The sequence below is a fragment of the Gossypium arboreum genome, chromosome 13, assembly GCF_025698485.1.
Source record: "Gossypium arboreum isolate Shixiya-1 chromosome 13, ASM2569848v2, whole genome shotgun sequence".
NCBI lineage: Eukaryota > Viridiplantae > Streptophyta > Magnoliopsida > Malvales > Malvaceae > Gossypium > Gossypium arboreum.
In genome coordinates, this window is record NC_069082.1 from 101,134,150 (window position 1) to 101,155,395 (window position 21,246).

The following is a 21,246-nucleotide window of genomic DNA, read 5'->3' on the forward strand; positions in this document are numbered from 1 at the left end:
CTTTATTACAAATATTATCGTCCGTTTTACCATTTAAGTTAAACTTTTATTCAAACTAAATTATAGCTTTTAAGCTAAGTACGGATGTCCACACAATGCTTTAATATGTACTTAAGAAAAGATGACTTGTAAAACATAAATTAAATTAAGTGTGGACTATTTTAACCGCACATGTGATTTGTCAAATAAAACGAATGACATGTATATTATTTAATTAAAATAATTTTATAAATATTATTTAATTAAATATTATTTAATCCCGCTACTTACCTGTAGATACTTGATATTTGATATGTATTATCCATGTGATTTTCCACATCGTGAAATAAAAACTTACATAATACATAAATATATTTGATATCATAATTTACATAACTTATATAACATATATAACTTACATAACTTATATAACATACATAACTTATATAACTTATATAACTTAGATAAATATATAACTTACATAACTTACATAATACTTAAATATATTTTATATCATAATTTACATAACTTACATAACTTATATAACTTAGATAAATATATAATTTACATAAATATATATCATATCATAAATTACATAACTTACATAATACTTAAATATATATCATATCATACATAACTAGTTTACAAAATTTACTTAACTTACATAATACATAAATCTATAGTCGAAAATCCCGCAACTTGCCTAAATTAGTTTATACCCATTAGAGACTTGATATTTAGTATAATGATATGATTTAAATCAATTGAGAACATTTAAGTAAGCGTAATATGTTGTCAACTTTAGATTTCAAGAACTACAAAATGGATAGGAGTTGGATGAAATTGTCAAGGGTAAGCAATGCCTATCAAAATGGAGTACAAACTTTTCTAAATTTTGCATTTCAAAATGCAAGCCAAGAGAATATGATTCTTTGCCCGTGTAAGAAGTGTGGCAACATCTATTGGCATTTTCGTGAAGTTGTCTACGAACATCTAATTGTTGATGGCTTTATTCGGGGGTATAAAAAATGGATTTTCCATGGAGAGTGTACATCTAGTGGAACTTCTTCAACGATTAATCCGACTTATCCAGATACTGATTACCATCAGTATGTTAGACAAGATGACATGGAAGATATGTTGCGGGATGCATTTAATATGCGTAGTCATGGTGAGCAATCGCTTCCACCGACTTTATTATATCCGAGGATTGTAATATTGGTGGAAATGTTTTTTTGAAAACGGAACAAGTGCACCTAATGAGGAGCCAAATGAAGAAGCGACTAAGTTCTACAATTTACTTAATGAAATGAATGAAGAACTTTACGAGGATCAAAATATTCAAATTGTCCTTCGCATTCATCTATTTCATTTAAAATGTTTGGGAGGTGGACCGAAACTCTTTTACAATGTCGCTAGAGTTTCTAAGAGAGATGTTTCCGTTTGTAAAAATTCCCCGTCTTGTCAAGACATGAAGAGACTAATAAAAGATTTGGGCCTTGGGTACGATAAAATTCATAGTTGCTTAAATGACCGCATGTTGTCTTGGGTGATCAAAAAACCAACAATCTTGTCATGTTTATGTAAGTCTCGTTGGATGAATAGTAAAACAGAAGATGTGAATACGGATGAAGGTGGGGCACGCTTAAGAAAGAAGCTACCAAGGTCTTGCGATATTTTCCCCGATACCAAGACTTCAAAGGCTTTTCATGTCCTCAAAGACAGCCGAATCTATGACGTGGCATAATGATCAACGGACCGATAATGGATTATTAAGACATCCTGCGGATTCTTTAGCTTGGAAATCATTTGAAAGTAAATTTCCAAGCTTTGCAAGCGATCCTTGGAATGTGAGGCTTGGGCTAGCAGCTAATGGCTTTAATCCATTTAAAATCATGAGTACTTCAGACGAAGATTTGGCCTGTAGTGCTTGTTCCTTACAATTTGCCTCCATGGATTTGCATGAAGCAATCTTCATTTATTTTATCAATGATTATCCTTGGAGAGAAAGGTCCCGGAAATGATATTGACATCTATTTGCAGCCACTTATTGAAGAGTTAAAACAATTATGGTCGGGTGTTGAGACATATGATGTATTGAGAAAGGAGAACTTTAATTTACGTGCAGCTTTATTGTGGACAATTAATGATTTCCCGGCTTATGCTAATTTATCGGGTTGGAGTACTAAAGGACGTTATGCTTGTCCTTGTTGTGCTGCGCAAACTTGTTCGAAGTGGTTGTATAATGGGAAGAAGTTCTCTTACATGGGCCATCGTCGGTGGTTAGATGAAAATCATAAATTTAGATTTCAGAGGACTCTATTTGATGCATCAAGAGTACAGAGGAGCTCTGAGCGCACCGTTGGATCTGAAATCTTGTTTATGTTAAAAGATATCAACTTTAGTTACGGAAGATGAATCAACCACCTATCACGCAAACAAGGAGAAGATCGAGGATGAATCGATGATGAATCTGACGAAGAGGATGATCCTAATGAGGCGGAGTTGTGGAAGAAAAGGAGTATTTTTTTTGAGTTGCCTTATTGGGAGCACAACATTTTATGCCACAATCTTGATGTCATGCATATTGAGAAGAATGTCTGCGAGAACATAATTGGAACAATTTTAAATGTCGATGGAAAATCAAAAGACAATCTTCAAAGTCGTCTTGATTTAGTTGACATGAGAATCCGGCGTGATCTTCATCCTCAAGTACTTCTGAATGGGAAATATCGGTTTCCGCCTTCTATTTTTTCAATGTCAAAGAAAGAGAAAGAAGTTTTCTGCATGGTGTTGAAGGATATAAAGGTCCCAGATGCGTATGCGACAAATATATCTCGATGTGTGAGTTTCAAAGATAGAAGATTATATTCATTAAAATCACATGATTACCACATCTTGATGCAAGATTTACTCCCAATTACTTTACGGTGCTGTATGTCAAAAAATGTAACGTCCTGTATAATTGAACTATCCAATATAATGAAAGCTATCTGTGGCAAAGTTTTGAATGTCGAAGAAATTGAGAAAGTATAGGATCGAGCGGCTTTGACTTTATGCAATTTAGAGAAGATCTTTCCACCTTCCTTCTTCACTATTATGGTGCACTTGGTAATCCATCTCCCTCACAAAGCAATCCTTGGTGGACCGGTTTTTTATCGATGGATGTATCCTATAGAAAGGTGCTAATTTATTTCTCAAGTATTCATTCATTCACCTCTATACATTTAGTTACGACTTTTGATAAATATTGTATATCGTGTTTAGGTTCCTAAGCAAATTGAAGTCATATTGTCGCAATAAGCGTTATCCGTAGGATCAATTTGTGAAGGCTACTTGGCGTAAGAGTGCATGACCTTTCATTCTAGATATTTAGAAGATGTCAAACACGATTGAATAGACTAAGTAGAAATGTTGGGCTCAATGATAATGACTTGGCGAAACTTATTTATTTCAAAGTTATGGAGAACCAATCGGCAAAGTTGAAATTGTAGAATTAGATGATATATGGTGGATACAGCACATCGATATGTACTTTTTAACCACGATTCAATTGAACCGCTATGCAAGTAAGTTATAAAATTGTCTTACATATTCGCGCTTTGATTTGTTTATCTTCTAACCAATTAAACTTGTTTTTAATATAGTTAGTACAAACAAATTTTGAGATCTCGCACGCCTCAAGATTACAACATCGAGAGATTAATAAGTTATTCATGTAATCTTTTCGTGAATGGTTAAGTCAAACGGTATGTAACTAAAGTTAATAAGTTACATATAATTGCGAAATTTAGTTAATCAAATAAGAATGTTTTTACATAATACATTTTAATTATTTAATTTACTTTCGATTCAATAGGTTTGGAGGGAAGGACGCCAATGACGGTTAAATGGCTTTCCCAAGGTCCTAACAGAGTAATAAAAGATATAGTGCCTTCCTCATCAATGGATACAGATTTCATACAAAGTATCGCGAGAGAATGAGGAGAAGTCAAAATTGTGGAGTTGTTGTTAATTCTTCAATTACAAGTTATGCTAGTGCTAGGGATAGTAATCCGGTTGAGGGTAATGTGGAGTATTATGGACTTCTTACCGACATTATTGAGTTGGATTACTATGGTAGATGGAAAGTTATCTTATTTCGGTGTGATTGGGCGATGTTAATATCGCCGAGGAATTAAAAAGATCAATTTGGGTTTACAATGGTGAATTTCTCTCGCTTGATTCACATGGACAACAATTGATGGACGAGCCATATGTATTTTCCTCTCAAGTGAAACAAGTTTTTTATTCGAAAGATCCAACTGATGAGGGTTGGTATGTTGTACTCCGGAACACCCCTAGAGACTTGTTTGACATGGGTAATGGAAGTAGAGATGACATCGTCAAAAGATCAGAAACATTACCTTTTCCAGAACAAAACTTAGATGAAAATATCCCTAGTACTAATACACAACATCAATGGGTTCGACATGATGTGGATGAAGATATTTACAAATAATGATGTAGTAAGATTTTACAATTTTTTAATTATATGTAATATTATAATTTTAATCTTTGTCATGTTATATAATTTAACTATTTTATATGTACTACTATTGTTGTAATTTGTTACTAAAACTTTAATTATTTTATGTGTATTGCGGGAAAATGCGAGAAGAAGAGTACGAGATTTAAGTATTGTCTAGAATACTCCAAATTCGGAAGAAAGAAATAGTGAACAGCAGTAGCTTGTTGGATCTTCGAATGTGCCGGAGACACTTGATGAGCCTGAAGAATTTCAAAGTAATATTATCTTCATTTTACATGTGTTCACTTTTATTATTGAATTATTTGTCAATTTTACTATAATAATAGTATATCATTTTTCAGCTGAAAGTGGTGGGACGCGCAGAGTTTAAGGACGTACGCTACTTAGAGATTTATACGACTTAGATCCCGCTGAGCGTGTTAAAGTAAGTAGAAATACTCATGGTCACTTGTTGGATCTCAAGCTCGACTTTTAGCAAGCTATTTGGGTATTTTAGCACGAAATGCAAATATGTTGCCCATCAACTACTTAATCATGGCATCACATGCCTGATAGCAACAAAAATCAGGCTCTCGCTAATATTAAGGTAACAAAATGTTAATGCAATTTATAATACTTTGGTTTAAGTTTCATTTATATTTACATTCTAAACTTATGTTTTTTTAGGAGAGATTTGCTTTAGAAGTCTCCGATGATTATATCAAGAAGGCATTAGGTAAAAGATGGAGAGACAATAAAAACACTTTAAAGAAACAATATTTTAAGAAAGACATATGTGACAGCCCAAAATTGACCCTAGTCGGGAAGTGGTTTCGGGACCGCTAAACCGAGTCACCGAAATGTTTGAACGTAATATTTATTGTTTAGAATATGTAATTATGAATGTGCGAAAATTTCAAGCTTCGATTTAGTCGATTGCATGTGAATTCAGTTAGTAGAACCACGCCATTCGTATAAAACGCGTCGACAAGCTAGAGCAATGGAGGCTGAGTTCAATGAAAGAATCGAAAGGATGGAAAGAGTCCAGAGGGAATTACAAGAACAACTGGCTAAGTCATAGCAAGAAATGAGGGATTTGATAGTAAGATGTCGAGAGGAATCACTTGAACAGAAAGATCAAATGGCTAGAATGATGGAGATGATGTCAGTTTTGGTCAAAAGAAAAGGACCCATGCAGAACCCTGACAGTATGAAACCTCAATCAAGAATTAATCATGACCAGGATCCACTCTATCCCCTAGGATTCACTCCACCGCATGCCCACGTGGCACAAATAGGATATACTCAAGGGGAATCCACAGGCCTGGAACAACGACCTATGCCATTTGCTCATCTAGGGTAAGGAACATTTATGTCAAATCTCAGAGCAACCCCTGCCAATCCTGTAGTTCTAGATTTAGATGATCCGGCTGAAATAGCCAAGTTGAAAATAGATGATCACGAAGCTCAAGAGAGGTATAGGAGCTTGGAGGAAAGACTTAAGGTAATAGAAGGCACTGAAGTCTTCTCTGCACTAGGTGCTAAAGAACTCAGTTTGGTACCTGACCTAATCCTGCCTCCGAAGTTCAAGGTGCCTGATTTCGAAAAGTACGATGGGACAAGATGTCCAAAAGCACATCTTGTCATGTTTTACCGAAAAATGACCGGTTACGTGAATGAAGATAAGCTACTTGTACATTGTTTTCAAGATAGTCTAGTAGGATCGGCTCTTCGGTGGTACAACCAGCTCAGTAAGGAAAGGATCCGATCTTGGAAAGACTTGGCGTCAGCATTCTGTGAGCAGTACAAGCATGTATTAGATATGGTGCCTGATCGGATGACTTTACAAATGATGGAGAAAAAGCCGTTAGAAACTTTTAGACAGTATGCGTAGAGATGGAGGGACGTCTCAGCCCAAGTGGAACCCCCACTAATGAAAACGGAGATAACCGTCCTTTTTATCAACACCTTAAAGACACCGTTTTATGACAAACTAGTGGGAAGTACCACGAAGCACTTCGCGGATATTGTAATATCCGGTGAGCTTATAGAGAACGCCGTCAAGAGCGGTAGAATAGAAGGTCAAGAAAGTTCAAGAAGGGTAGCGCCCATGAAGAAGAAAGAACCAGAAGCCCATATAGTGGGAATTGGAAGCCGCTATACCCCGAGTCCGTATCCAAACCAACCCTGACCTCGAAATTATCCACCTCCGAATTTTTATTATCCTCCTCAAACCCCTTACTACCAAACACCGCCTCCTTACTCTTCTTACCCCATTTACGCCACAAGTAACCCGAGACCAACCACCACATTCCCATAAAATACAATACCAGCCCAAGGCCAACCCAAAAATGAGCAGAGGCCAGCAAAACCCAATTCCAAGAGACCACAATTTACCCCTATTCCTGTGTCATATGGGGAACTGTACCCAAAACTTTTGGAGAAGCAATTGATATCACCGCATTATATGGCACCCTTGAGGCCCCCATACCCGAAATGGTACGACCCAAACGCTAGTTGCGTGTACCACGGAACCGTGGACACTTACGGAAACGCGCTTGCCTTCAAAATGAGAGTTCAAGGACTCATTGATGCGGGTATTCTGCGATTTGATGGTACTGACGGTACAACCGGGAACCCATTCCCTAACCATACTGAAGGAAATATGAGCACAGTGAGGAAAGAAGATGAATGGCAAGTCAGAAGATGTGTTTAAGAAATAAGGACGCCTCTGCAGAAAATCTGGGAGGTACTGGTTAAGAAGGGATTGTTCTGTTGCCCCAACGACAATCTCAGAAAAGAATGTCAGGTTTTTTGTGATTTTCATGGAATTGTAGGGCACGACATTCAATCATGTGAGGAATTTAAAAGGTTACTGCAAGACCGGATAGATAATAAGGAGATTGAGATCATTAATAAAGGAGAGGCCAATGAGAGAGAAGTATGTGCTTCTGACAATCAATCATTAGGTTTTCCGTATAGTGCCGATCGACCATTCGTAATTTATTACGATGCAAGGAAGGAACCGGTGAAACCAAAAATGATAATTGAAGTACCATCTCATTTCCCCTACAAGGATAATAAAGCAGTACCATGGAAATACGACGTCAATATCGTCACACCTGAAGACGAAAAATCCAAAGCTGTAACTGGAAACGTTGGAGAAGTAGGTCATTTCACTCGCAGTGGGAGATGTTATTCGAAAGAAGTCGAACCAGTGAAGAAGAATAGTGATTTGAAACAAAAAGGAAAGGCACCAATGTATGAGGCTGAAGCTAAGCACGAAACTCCGCCCGAACAACAAAAAACTAAAGAGCCGGTGGATGAGGAAGAAGCACGGGAATTCTTAAAGTTTATCAAACATAGTGAGTATAACGTCGTGGAACAATTGAGCAAGCAGCCAGCACGAGTCTCGATATTGTCTCTACTATTAAATTCAGAACCCCACCGGAACGCCTTGTTAAAGGTGTTGAATCAAGCTTACGTGGCAAACAATATATCCGTTGAGAAGCTTGACAGATGGGTGAATAATTTAAACGCGGATAATTTCATTTCTTTTAGTGATGATGAAATACCGCCCAATGGTAGAGGCTCTGTGAAAGCTTTACATATCACAACCGCTGCAAGGGTTACATAATACCGAACGTGCTTATCGATAATGGATCGGCACTCAACGTCATGCCTTTGGCCACACTTTCCAGGATTCCGATGGATTTGTCCTACCTAAAGCCTTGCCATTCCACAGTAAGGGCATTCGATGGAACAAGACGAGAGGTCATGGGAAAAATCGAGATCCCTCTAGAAGTGGGTCCCTACATATACAATGTCGAGTTCCAAGTCATGGACATTACACCATCATATAACTGCCTTTTGGGAAGACCCTGGATCTATTCTGCTGGAGCGGTCCCATCATCCCTCCATCAAAAGGTAAAATTTATCATGGATGGCTATTTGGTCACTGTTGAGGGAGAAGAAGACATTGTAGCATCTATTTCCACCGACACACCATACATTGAAGTAAGTAAAGATGCTATAGAATGCTCCTTCCGATCCCTTGAGTTTGTGAATGCCACATTTGTCGTTGAGGGAAATAAAATTCCCGAGCCAAAATTGTCGAGAAATACCAGGATGGGTATCAAGTTGACTAAGAAGGAGAGCTCGAGCGAGAAGAGGTTTAGAGATATATCTGCAAGGAATAGTTAGGGCTCTAAGGCCAGTACACAACAAGGCCCGATAGGGTTTAGGTTTCCAGCCAGACATGCGTCAAAGAAGAAGGCAGTGGAAGAAAGATCAAGAAAGAAGGATCGCGAGAACCAGAATGGGAGCCTATGGAATTCCCTCTTTTGTCAATAACATTTACGTCTGCGGGAATGATATACCCGGGGCAGGATAATACACAAGGCACAATGTTAATGATCGAAAAGGGTTTTCAGAATATTAGTATAAATGTCATTGACAAAGGAGCTAACACAAGTAAAGACGTCCCAAGGATACGCCCTTGTCCCCTGGGTTTCAGGTTAAACAATTGGACTGTCGAGGACCTTCTTGTAGTTTATAAGTCTTCAAAGTAATGCTCAAACATGAACCCTCTATTGTGTCCTAGGATATAATAGAATTCTTTTGTAAGAGCTTGCATTCACTCTTTATCATTTAAATGAATATTAATGAATATGCATTTTGTCACGATCTTTTGCATTGTCAGTAATTTCATAATCATTTTCTCATTTCATAGCCAATCCTTACATTTGCCTCATGCCATGCCATAACATTTCGTTTGTTGGTTCCAATACTTGGATGCCCCTCTATAGTTTCCTTTTCCATTCAACTTTCAGGTGCTCAGATGTCAACAGCATGAACAAACCCGTTACGAGTCCTAAAATCGATTTTGAGAAGGCTGTTTGTTTAGGAGAATTCGAAGCCGAAGAAAATGCTGAAGACTATGTCTCGTCTCCTAACTTGCTAAGAATGGTAGAACAAGAGGATAAACAGATTTTGCCTCATCAAGAATCTGTTGAAACAATAAACTTGGGAACTGAAGAAAGGAAGCAAGAAGTGAAGATTGGGACTTCTATTTCAAGGGGCACCAGGTATAATTTGATTGCTTTGCTCTGCGAGTACAAAGATGTATTCGCATGGTCATACCAGGACATGCCTGGATTGGATGAAGAGATAGTGGTCCACAAACTCCCATTAAAATCGGAATGCAAACCCATTCAGCAAAAGCTAAGACGGATGAGACTTGAGATGCTGTTAAAGATAAAAGAAGAGGTCAAAAAACAATTCGATGCGGGTTTCTTACAAGCTTCCAAATACCCAGAATGGGTGGCTAACATAGTCCCGGTACCAAAGAAAGACGGTAAAGTACGAATGTGCGTGGATTATCGTGACCTGAATCGAGTAAGTCCTAAAGATAATTTTCCCTTACCACACATTGATACGTTGGTGGATAACACAGCAAAACATTCATTGTTTTCTTTCATGGACGGATTCTCGTGGTATAATCGATCAAGATGGCCCCGAGGATATGGAGAAAACTACCTTCGAATAATGTGGGACTGCTACAAGGTGATGCCATTTGGGTTAAAGAATACTGGGCAACATATCGTAGGGCTATGGTGACGTTATTTCATGACATGATGCATAAAGAAATAGAGGTCTACGTCGACGATATGATTGCTAAATCCTAAGGGGAAGAAGAGCATGTAGTAAACCTGAAGAAATTGTTTGACAGACTGAGAAAGTTTCAGCTAAAGCTCAATCTGGCCAAATGTACGTTTGGGGCTACCTCGGGAAAATTGCTGGGCTACCTCGAGGTTGATCCAGATAAAATAAAATCCATTCAAGAGTTACCACCTCCGTGCACGCAAAAGGAAGTCAGAGGATTTTTAGGGAGGTTAAACTACATCGCCCGATCCATTGCTCAACTTACCAACCAATGCGACCCAATCTTTCGACTTCTTCGAAAACATAACCCGGGAGAATGGGATGAAGAATGCCAGGTGGCCTTTGATAAGATAAAACAATATTTGTCTAGTCCTCTAGTGCTAGTACCGCCAACTCCGAAAAAACCATTAATTTTGTATCTGACAGTGATTGAAAATTCAATGGGTTGCGTACTGGGGCAGCATGACGAGTCAGGAAAGAAAGAAAAGGCGATCTACTACCTCAGCAAAAAGTTCACTGAATACGAGGTAAAGTATTCGTCTATTGAAAAATACTGTTGTGCTCTGGTTTGGGTAGCTCGGAGACTTAGGCAATATATGTATCATACAACATGGTTAATATCAAAGCTGGACCCAATAAAGTACATGATGGAATCACCTGCACTCTCAGGAAGAATGGCACGATAGCAGATTTTACTGTTAGAGTATGACATCGTCTATGTGAGCCAAAAGTCGATAAAAGGAAGTGCAATAGCTGACTTCTTAGCAACTCGAACAATGGAGGATTACGAGCCATTGAGATTTGATTTCCCAGATGAAGACTTGATGTGCATTACTGAAAAAGAATGGGAGTCACCAAAAGAAAATTCATGAAAGATGAGCTTTGATGGTGCATCGAATGTATTGGGGCATGGGGTTGGAGCAGTCTTAGTATCGCCAAAAGGGAACCATTACCCACTCACGGCCAGGCTGAACTTCTTCTGTACTAATAACATAGCGGAATATGAGGCATGTATCATGGGACTTCGTGCAGCTATTGAACGAAACGTCAAAACTTTAGAGGTATACGGAGACTCAGCCTTGGTGATTTACCAAATTCGTGGAGATTGGGTAGTGAGAGACTCGAAACTGGTTAAATACAGAGATCTAGTGGCGAAGTTAATTAAAGAATTCGAAGAAATAACTTTTAATTACCTCCCACGAGAAGAAAACCAATTGGCTGATGCCCTGGCCACTTTGGCTTCAATGTTCAAAGCAAACAGAGAAATAGAAATAATGTCTCTTCAAATGAGCATATATGAAGTCCCTGTACATTGTTTCAGCATTGAAAAAGAGCCAGATGGATGGCCATGGTTCCATGATGTCTTAGAATATATCAAGAATCAAAAGTATCCCGAACAAGCAAACGAGAATGACAAAAGAACAATCAAGAATGGCGCGGATTCGTTCTTGATGGGGACATCCTGCATAAAAAGAGGAAAAGATCAGTGCTCTTGAGATGCGAGATGTTTGTTGAAGCTTTAAAAATACTTAAAGATGTCCATGAGGGAATTTATGGACACATGCCAATGGTTTTACTATGGCCAGGAAGATTATGAGACTCGGATATTACTGGCTGACGATGGAAAGCGACTGTATTAATTTTGCACAAAAATGCCACAAATGTCAAATTTATGGTGATAAAATTCATGTAGCCCCTTTGCCCCTTCACGTCATGACTTCTCCGTGGTCTTTTTTTATGTGGGGCATGGTTGTTATAGGGCCAATTTCCCCAAAAGCTTCTAATGGACACCGATTCATTTTTGTGGTTATTGATTACTTCATAAAATGGATAGAAGCCACATCGTTTGCCAATGTGACAAAGACTGCAGTTTGCAGGTTTTTGAAAAGGGAAATCATTTGTCGATATGGTTTGCCTGAAAGAATCATTTCAGATAACACCTTGAATTTGAACAACAAGATGATGAAAGAAGTGTGTGAGCAATTCTAAATAAAGCATCATAACTCTTCGTCCTATCGCCCAAAGATGAACGGAGCTCTTGAAGCGGCCAACAAGAATATTAAGAAGATTATTGGGAAAATGACCGAGACATATAAAGATTGGCACGAGAAGCTGCCATTTGCTTTGTATGCATATCGCACATCTGTACAAACATCTACGGGGGCAACTCCTTTCTCTCTGGTCTATGGAATGGAAGCTGTTCTACCTATCAAAGTGGAGACCCCCTCTCTACGAGTCTTAATAGAGTCGAAATTAGAGGAAGCAGAATGGGTTCAAGCTCGATATGACCAGTTAAACCTCATCGAAGAAAAACGTCTAAAGGGAATTTGTCATGGACAGATGTACCAGAAGAGAATGATCGCGGCTCATGATAAGAAGGTACGACCAAGAGAATTCCACGAAAGAGAACTCGTGCTGAGAAAGATTCTCCCAATACAAAGAGACCTGTGAGGAAAATGGGCACCGAATTGGGAAGAACCATACATCGTAAAGAAGGCATTCTTGGGCGGAGCTTTGATTCTCACCGAGATGGATGGGAAAGAGTTACCGAATCTAGTGAACTCAGATGCTGTAAAGAAATATTATTCTTGAAAAAGGAAACCAAGATGAAAACCCGAAAAGGGCATCTTAAAAAAAAGAAAAAAAAGGGATCAAGGTGAAAAACTCGAAAAGAGCGTCTTGATTAAACACAAAAGATTAGGATGAAAACCCGAAAGGGCATTCTAATGAAGCAAACCCGGGCTTAAAGAACAAGGCGTTTTGAACGGTGGGTTAAATAGTGAGACTACAGTATTTGAAGCATTTCTAAAAGCTCGAAATCTTCTACGCAAGAAGCCATACTCGAAAAGATTCTTGATTGAAGAACGTGGAAGAGTTCATGCATTGAATATCTAGAGCATTTGTATTCGTTGAATGCAATCTCTTTTCTCTTTATGACACTCTTTTACTATCATTGGTTAACTTTCTTTGTTTGCTACATTTGAAATGAATAAATGTGAGGTATCCTTTTGTCCATACCTGACCATTTTCATGCATCTCATTATGTGGTTCATTTACATGATAAATAGTGAAACGACATACTCTAAACAAAAGAGATGTTAAGCATTACCTGGATAAGAACTTGATAAATACAAGAGTCTCAAAGTAAGGACAAAGTTCAACCAGGGGCAAAAGAGTGATATCTGAGAAACACAGATTATTCGTGAAGCTTGAGGACGGGTACGGGTACTGAAGAGAAAGTCAAGAGTCGAAGCAATGAATGCGGATCATCAAAAATCGTGACGAAAAAGGGATATATGACAAACATGCCTAAAGCTCATAGCATAATCATATAGGCATAAATGAATTTAAGACAAACATGTGCATATCATGATAGCATCATGAATGACATAGACAGGTACTCCAGCGGAGCAAAAGGATACAATGTTAGTTATACTGAATCAAGGAAAAGACACTTGAGCTCTACCAGATGACATCTGTTGGTATGTGGATGTTTCATTTCTGTTTTCAAAAAAATCAACTCATAATTGTGAGAGGTGAGTTGAGCCTCAGGGCACGCCGAGGTATTTTCAAATTCTACTTTCAAAAAAATCAACTCATATTGCGAAAGGTGAGTTGAGCCTTGGCTCACGCGTTGAGTCACTTTCAATTTCTGTTTTTATGTCTGTTTTCTAAATCAACTCATATTGCGAGAGGTGAGATTTTCAATTATTGTTTGTCAAAAAAATCAACTCATATTGTGAGAGGTGAGTTGAGCCTCGGGGCACGCTGAGGTATTTTCAATTACTGTTTGTCAAAAATCAACTCATACTGCGAGAGGTGAGTTGAGCCTCAGGACATGCTGAGGTATTTTCGATTTTTGTTTTTTCAATTTATGTTTTTCAAAATCAACTCATATTGCGAGAGGTGAGTTGAGCCTCAGGACACGCTGAGATATTTTCAATTTTTGTTTTTCAATGTATATTTTTCAAAAAAATCAACTCATATTGCGAGAAGTGAGTTGAGCCTTGGTTCACGTGCTGAGCTATTTTCAATTTCTATTTTTTTCAATTTATATTTTTCAAAAAATCAACTCATATTGCGAAAGGTGAGTTGAGCCTCAGGTCACATGCCAAGGTATTTTCAAAATCTGTTTTGCAAATTTTCTTTTCAAAAATCAACTCATATTGCGAGAAGTGAGTTGAGCCTTGGCTCGCGTGCTGAGCTATTTTCAATTTCTGTTTTAATGTCTGTTTTTAAAGAGTCAATTCATATTGCGAGAAATGAGTTGAGCTCAGGATCACATGCCGAGTAAAGAATAAAGATTGGAGCTGATGGAAGACACCAGATTTGGTCTCCTTGAAATGGCAATAGGAGCAAGTCAAAGTTGCAAGTTTTGACTCCCTGAAGTTGCAGTGGAGTTGATCGAGGATATCAGATCTTGCCTTTCTAAAGTTGCAGAAGGGAAGACCACAAGCCTTATCTTACTAAAGCGATAAAAGAGCAGATTGAAGCTGTAGATCTTATCCTCCTGAAGATACAGTAGAAGAGCAAGATCACAATGAATTTTATATCCCTGAAGATACCAGTAGATTGAAGCCACAAGTCATAACTCTGAAGTTGCGAGGGATTGAGCCAAAGCTACAAGATGCGGTAGACTGGAAACTACCTGAACAAGAGGAGTACCAAGGAAGTCAAGACTCGACGAGACTGGGCAAAATTGGCCTTTCTTTGTGTCTTTGCTCTATTCCCATTACACGGCAATAAGCAAAGAGGGGCAGCTGTTGTAGGCCAATTTTGGCCCAAATACAACCAATTACTCAAACCCCGTAAAACTCAATAATAAAAAATAGCAAAGAAAAAAAGAACCCTGGCCACCCCGCGATGTTTGCCACCCCACGCCTCTGCAGCACCATTCCCAGGCATCACACACTCCCACCAACTCCTCCATACCCTGCAAAATAAAATAAACACCAAGACAGAAGCTGACAACACAAGAGCAGTAGCAAGACGCTTAAAATATCATTTTGAAATGGCTATAAGAGGGGGATCCGATTGTAAAAATGGGGGGGATTTTAGAGAAGGATCGATTGTATATATATATTCATTCGTATATGCTTTTATATTGCATATTGATGTAGTGCATCACATTAGAATTAATGGTTTTATATTTTTGTATTGTTTAGATTATTCTGATAGCTAGTGTAAATGCCTTTATATGTTATTTTATGTACATGTATGCCTAATTCTTTTTTGTTTGATTTTATTCCATGAGTATAATTTTTATTGGGTTAGTATACGCCATTTAAATTGTGTTGTATATTACTAAATTTAAATTTCCTTTCATATAGTACATATTATAAGTTTTGTTTGTATGTTATTATTTTATATATTATTTCTTTTTTCCATATTTCAAACTGTTACATTGGCTACCTATCATAAAATCTTTTCTAAATTAATTTTAATTTGTTGCATGTATCATGGTTTCAAATTTCTTATTTGATTTAGCATCATTGATTTCAAGCATGTTTATCATCGTTTTAAAATTTGTTGCATTTTGTTTGTGTTAATTGGTTCTATATCCCTTGGAAAATCGTTTCTTCGGTACATAGGTTCTTGAATGTCAATGTAAACATTTGCATAATGTATGACGTGAGTTTATTACTGTTGTGCATGTTTTATTTTTTATGTTTATTTATTTTCATATATTGTCACTCATTTGTATAATTGAAATTTTTGTGAGTATCGTACCGCAACTGAAATTTTCAATTTATCAATAAGAAAACTTCCAATTTATTTTCAAATCAAATTGATGCGTTTTGAGCCGACTTTATAAAACCAAAGCAATGTTTGGCATTTGGAAATTTTGGAAATCGTGCCCTAACGTGTTGGGCTTCGATTTTCTGCTTGCCCAAATTAGTCAGATATTCCTTTAAAATTTCATTCATGTTTTCTAAATTTCAAAGTAAGGCAATGTTATGCATTTTGAGATATCGAGAAATTGTGCCCTAACTTACGGGGTTTCGATTTTCTCATTATTTCTAAATAGCTAAATATCCTTTTCGAGTTTTAAAACACACAAAACTCTCATTTAAATTAAAAGACGACCTTGTGCTCGGGAATTCATGGTATTGTGTCCTAACTTACGAGATGTGATACTCCGATATCTCGAGATAAGGAAATCTTTAAACAAATTGTTTTGAGTTAATTCAAGAATTTTAAAATCGATATTAATAGAAAAGAATCATATTTTAACTTCGTTCCCGATTTTTAATTTTCGACATTAAGACACTAACTAATCAATTCGATACCAATTTTTGGGCGTGTTGGGGGTGCTAATCCTTCCTCGCACGTAACTGACTCCCGAACTTGTTCTCTTGAATTTCGTAGACCAAAATGCCATTTTAGTTTTGTTAAAACAAAGGTGATCCGATCACACCAAATAAAGATCGGTGGCGACTCCCGTTTTAATTTTCACTTTCAAAACCAAAGTTGATCCCCCTTTTCAAAAAAATGGTTTCGACACATGTGGTCATGAATTGAAAATGAATGTTATATTTATTCTCGACTCTTGTAAACATTATACGAAAGCTATCCAGGTATAGTTGACATGTCATAGATTATAAAACTCTTTAAATATGTGTTAATGTGGGCTGTTATATGCACTTGCCAATATCGTATCATTGCGCTTTGCGAATTTGGTGTGCTGGCTGGCTAAGTCATGCTTTGAACGCACTGGAGTATTAGTATCGTTATATCGTATAGTTACGAGGTTCAGATGGATACTCTTGTATTTGACATATTTTTCCCACAAATGGTTACTTGGGCTAATTAGTTCTTTATGGTGTCGAATGTGTAATGGTTAATTTATATGTTACCTTGTCGTATTAAAGTGATACTATGATTTTTATGCTTGGTCTTTTTTTATTGTGGTTCATTTTATTGAATAGCTTTTAGAATTAAATGTTGCTATTATAATGCTTGAGTTCTTGTAATTTAGTTTACTTATATGATATTTTTCCAGATTTTGGTAGAATACCACTGAACTGTAAAAAGCTTATGTTTGAGTTTTTGTTCCATGCGTAGGTTATTTATGGTTTGCATGTTTGTGATCGAGCATTGTCATCAAGGAGTCTTCGTAATCCTTATTTTGTGAAAATTTTTTACACTTACATTAGCCTAGGCATGTTCTTAGGATTTGTTACTTGGTCGAATTGGGTGCTTTGATCTTTATTTTGGAACTTATTTGATTATTTCAATTTCTTGTTAAATGATTTATTATTTGTGTCATAAAGTTTTAAAATTTACGTGTTAATTGGTAATGACTGAACAATTGATTGAGTGAATTGCTTCGACGATCGTTGTGTTGCTTCGGATTTGATCCAACTTTCTGATCGGGATTAGGATGTTACATTTAGTCAGTCAATACACAAAATAAACCAAAAGAAAGATAGAAATACAAGAAAACAAAAAGAAAGATTTTCAAGGTAACAAATATTTTTTTCTTTTCAAAGAGTGCATGCATATACAATAAATGATATGTGCTCAGATGAATGTGGCTTCATTGGACCAGTGGTCCTCAGCCACGAGGATGCTATGAATGCCCAAATGTACTAAAGAATAAAAAAGGGGAAAGGTTTTTTGTTTCTATCTTTTTCTTCTTTCCATTTTCCTTTTTTCTTCAAAATAAAGAGGTGGGAAGGTTCTGATTAAGTGGTATAATCAAACTTAAGCCTTAACCACGAGGAAACCCTAAATCCCCAGTCGATCTAAACAAAAAACTAAAAAAAAGGTTCTTTTTTCTTATTAAAAACGAATAAAAAAGGAAAAGAAAAAGAAAAGCTTTAAAAATGATATCTTTTATCGGTCACCATATATGGTGCTTTATTGCCGAAGACTAATGAGCTTTTCAGTTCACTAGGGGCAAAGCTAGCCAACAAAAAAAGAGAGAGTAAAGAGAAAATCAAAGAAGGATTTATTTTGAAAAAATTAAAAAATATGAAAAGAATTAGGTTTAAATAGTGGGGGAAATGGGAAATTTGCTACACAGTCCCCTTGTGTTTTCATTTTATTTTTAAGGCCTTCTGCTTTTTAAATTACAACAAAGATCCTTTCACATTTTTATTTTAATTTTTAAGGATCTCCGCCTTCTAAAATCGCGTCATTGGTCCCTGCACATTTTTATATATTCAAATTTTGAAATTCTGGCTTGGAAAATTACCAATTAAGTCCTTTTACTTTCACTTATTTTAAAAAAAAATGAAATTTAAATGTTATTCAAATAAATTTTATTTTATTTCTCTTTTAATTTAATTTTTATTTTATTTTTAGTTTATTATGATGTATTTATTTTTATTATGTGAGTGTCTTCAATTATTTTTATTCTGTAATTTTATTTAATCCATTTTCTTTCCTTATATGAGATTATTTTTATTGCTTCTTTTATGATTATTTTGTGTTTATTCTTTATTGAGTAGTTCTTTATGAATTTCTTTTGATTACTTTACTATTTTTATTATTTTTAGAATACTTTGATGGACTGTTAATAATTATATTTTTTAGAATTTGGGTTTTATATGTATTCAACTTGTTTTAGAATTTGAGTTTTAATATAATTTAGATTTAATTGGAGTTTGGTATTAACTTTGGATCTTATTTAGATTTATTATTTTGAGATTTTAGATTTTAGATCTTTTAGGTTCATTAGATTTCAAATTTAGATTTTCGAGTTTAGATTTTTTTATTTTATTTTTTAGCTTTGGAATTTTGGAATTTTAAGTTTTAATAGATTCAATTAAAATTTAGTCTTGAATTGAATTTATTTTAATTTTGGCCCTAGGATTTAGATTTATGTTTTAATAGATTTTATTAGATTTTAGTTCAAAATTTAGGTTATGGATCGATTTATTTTATTTTTAGCCCTATGATTTATATTTTGGGCTTTAATATATTCAATTAGATTTTAGTTTAGAATTTAGGTTATAAATATTCGTTGGATTTTTTTTTTTTAGAATTTAAATGTTAGTTGGTTGTTGCATAGTCTTAATGTTGTTTTAAGCTATAGTTTGAGTTTCTTCCTTTCAATTTCCTCTTCCCCCTCAACCTTAGTTTCAAGCGATTTCACTTAGCTTATGGAGAGAATAAATAGGAAGGGGATTAATTCAAGGCCTTCTCTATAGTTACTCTTGGCTGGTACCAGGCTCAACCGCCTCATGTTTCTATAGTTGGTAATTTTATTGTTTGCTTGCTCATCGCACCTGAAGTGGATGACTCTCCTTTTCAAGTTTTTTTGTTGAAGCATATTCGCCAAGATTTAAGTTATATCTTTGCTTAAATAACGTGTCTTATTGATCTAGTCTAAGTTTTTTTTTTTTTGGTTTCTCATTGATTAAGCTGTCAGTTTGAATTGTGCATGAGAACATAGGGTTTTGGGACCAAGGTGGATTTGCAATGCTTCTTCATCTCCTTGAGGAAGATTACCTCATTATTCCACTGATAAGATCTTTGGGTCCACCATTCCTATGTACCTTTTTAGCTATAGTTGGTTGTCGTAGAGTCTTAATATTTTTCTTTTGTTGTTTTGGTCTAAGGTATGGTTGTTTCTTAGGTTTATAATATGTGTTAGAATTAAGTGACCCGAATCCTTATTTAAATAAAATACAGTGATAAAATAAAATAAAAGAAGAATCCATATAGAGTTACACTTCTTTTATTTTATTTTAGAATAAAGTTTTTTAAACCTTTTTAAATTCTATCTATTTGATGTTGATTAGAATAAGATGCTTCAGTCTTACTAGAATATGGCTTCACAAGCCTATAAATAGGCATAGTCTATTCCTCTTGTAATAATTCGAATTCGACATAGTGAATTTTCTTCTCCTCTGCCCGTGGTTTTTTCCTGAAAGGGTTTTCACGTAAAAATTTGTGTTCTTTATTTTATTTTATTTTCACAAATTGGTATCAGAGCTTCCAGGTTGTTCATCTCGATCACGGTAATGACGTCTTTGAAGTATAAAATTTCGTTGTTGGATCGCAACACTAGATTTGCATTGTGGCAGATTAAGATGGAAGTAGTTCTTGCGTAGATGGGTCTGGAGGATGCCTTGCTAGGGATAGATAAGATGCCTTCGACATTAACAGATGAAGAGAAGAAGCGTAAGGTTAACACAATTACATCTGCATTTGTCCAACGAAATTTTACAGGATGTGATGAAAGAGAAGACCGCCGCTGCATTATGGAAAAGGCTAGAACAAATATGTATGTCGAAAACTCTAATAAGCAAATTGCATATGAAGTAGCGTCTTTATGCTCATCGTTTGGAGGAAGGTGCGTGTGATATCCCGAATTAGGGCCTAAACAGAATAGTGGTTTCGAAACCACAATTTTGGAGTAGAAAAATTTATTCCGATTAATTTTTATAATTTATTGAGTGATCAGATGCATGTGTTAGAATATCGATAGAAAATTTCATGAATTGCATGTCTAATTTGCCTATTAGGACTTAATTGCAAAAGTTGATAAATATGAGTTTTAGATGTTGAAGGATTTAATTGAAGAGCATAATTGAAGTAGAGGTCCTTAAATGGTAATTATACCATTAGGTTTTCATGGACAAAAGTGGACATACATAGGTGGAAATAACCAAAGTTTTTAATGAAGGGTATTTTAGTCATTTGGTAATTAAAAGATTAAAAAAAGGAAAAAGATGGCAAAATATGTCCATCTTCTTCATTTTGACGAAATTTCAAGGGTTCTCCATAGCTAGGGTTTGTTTCAAGCTTCCAAGCTCCATGGTAAGTGATTCCAAGCCCCGTTTTTAATGTTCTTTACGTTTTTGCAGTCCCGGTAACTTGATTTAGCTTATTCTAGCAATAATTTAACCTAGGGTTTATATTTGGAAAAATACCCATAGATGAAATGTGCTTTGATGTTTTATGGTAGAATATGAAGCTTTAAATTATGTTAAACAACTTTTGCTAAATGATTTTACGTGAAAACAAGTAAAATGACATAATCGGTAAAAATACCTAATGTTTATAACTACATGTTAAAGTGACAATTTGATGTTGCCATAGAAGGGAAAAATGATCAGCATGTTATAAAACATAATAAT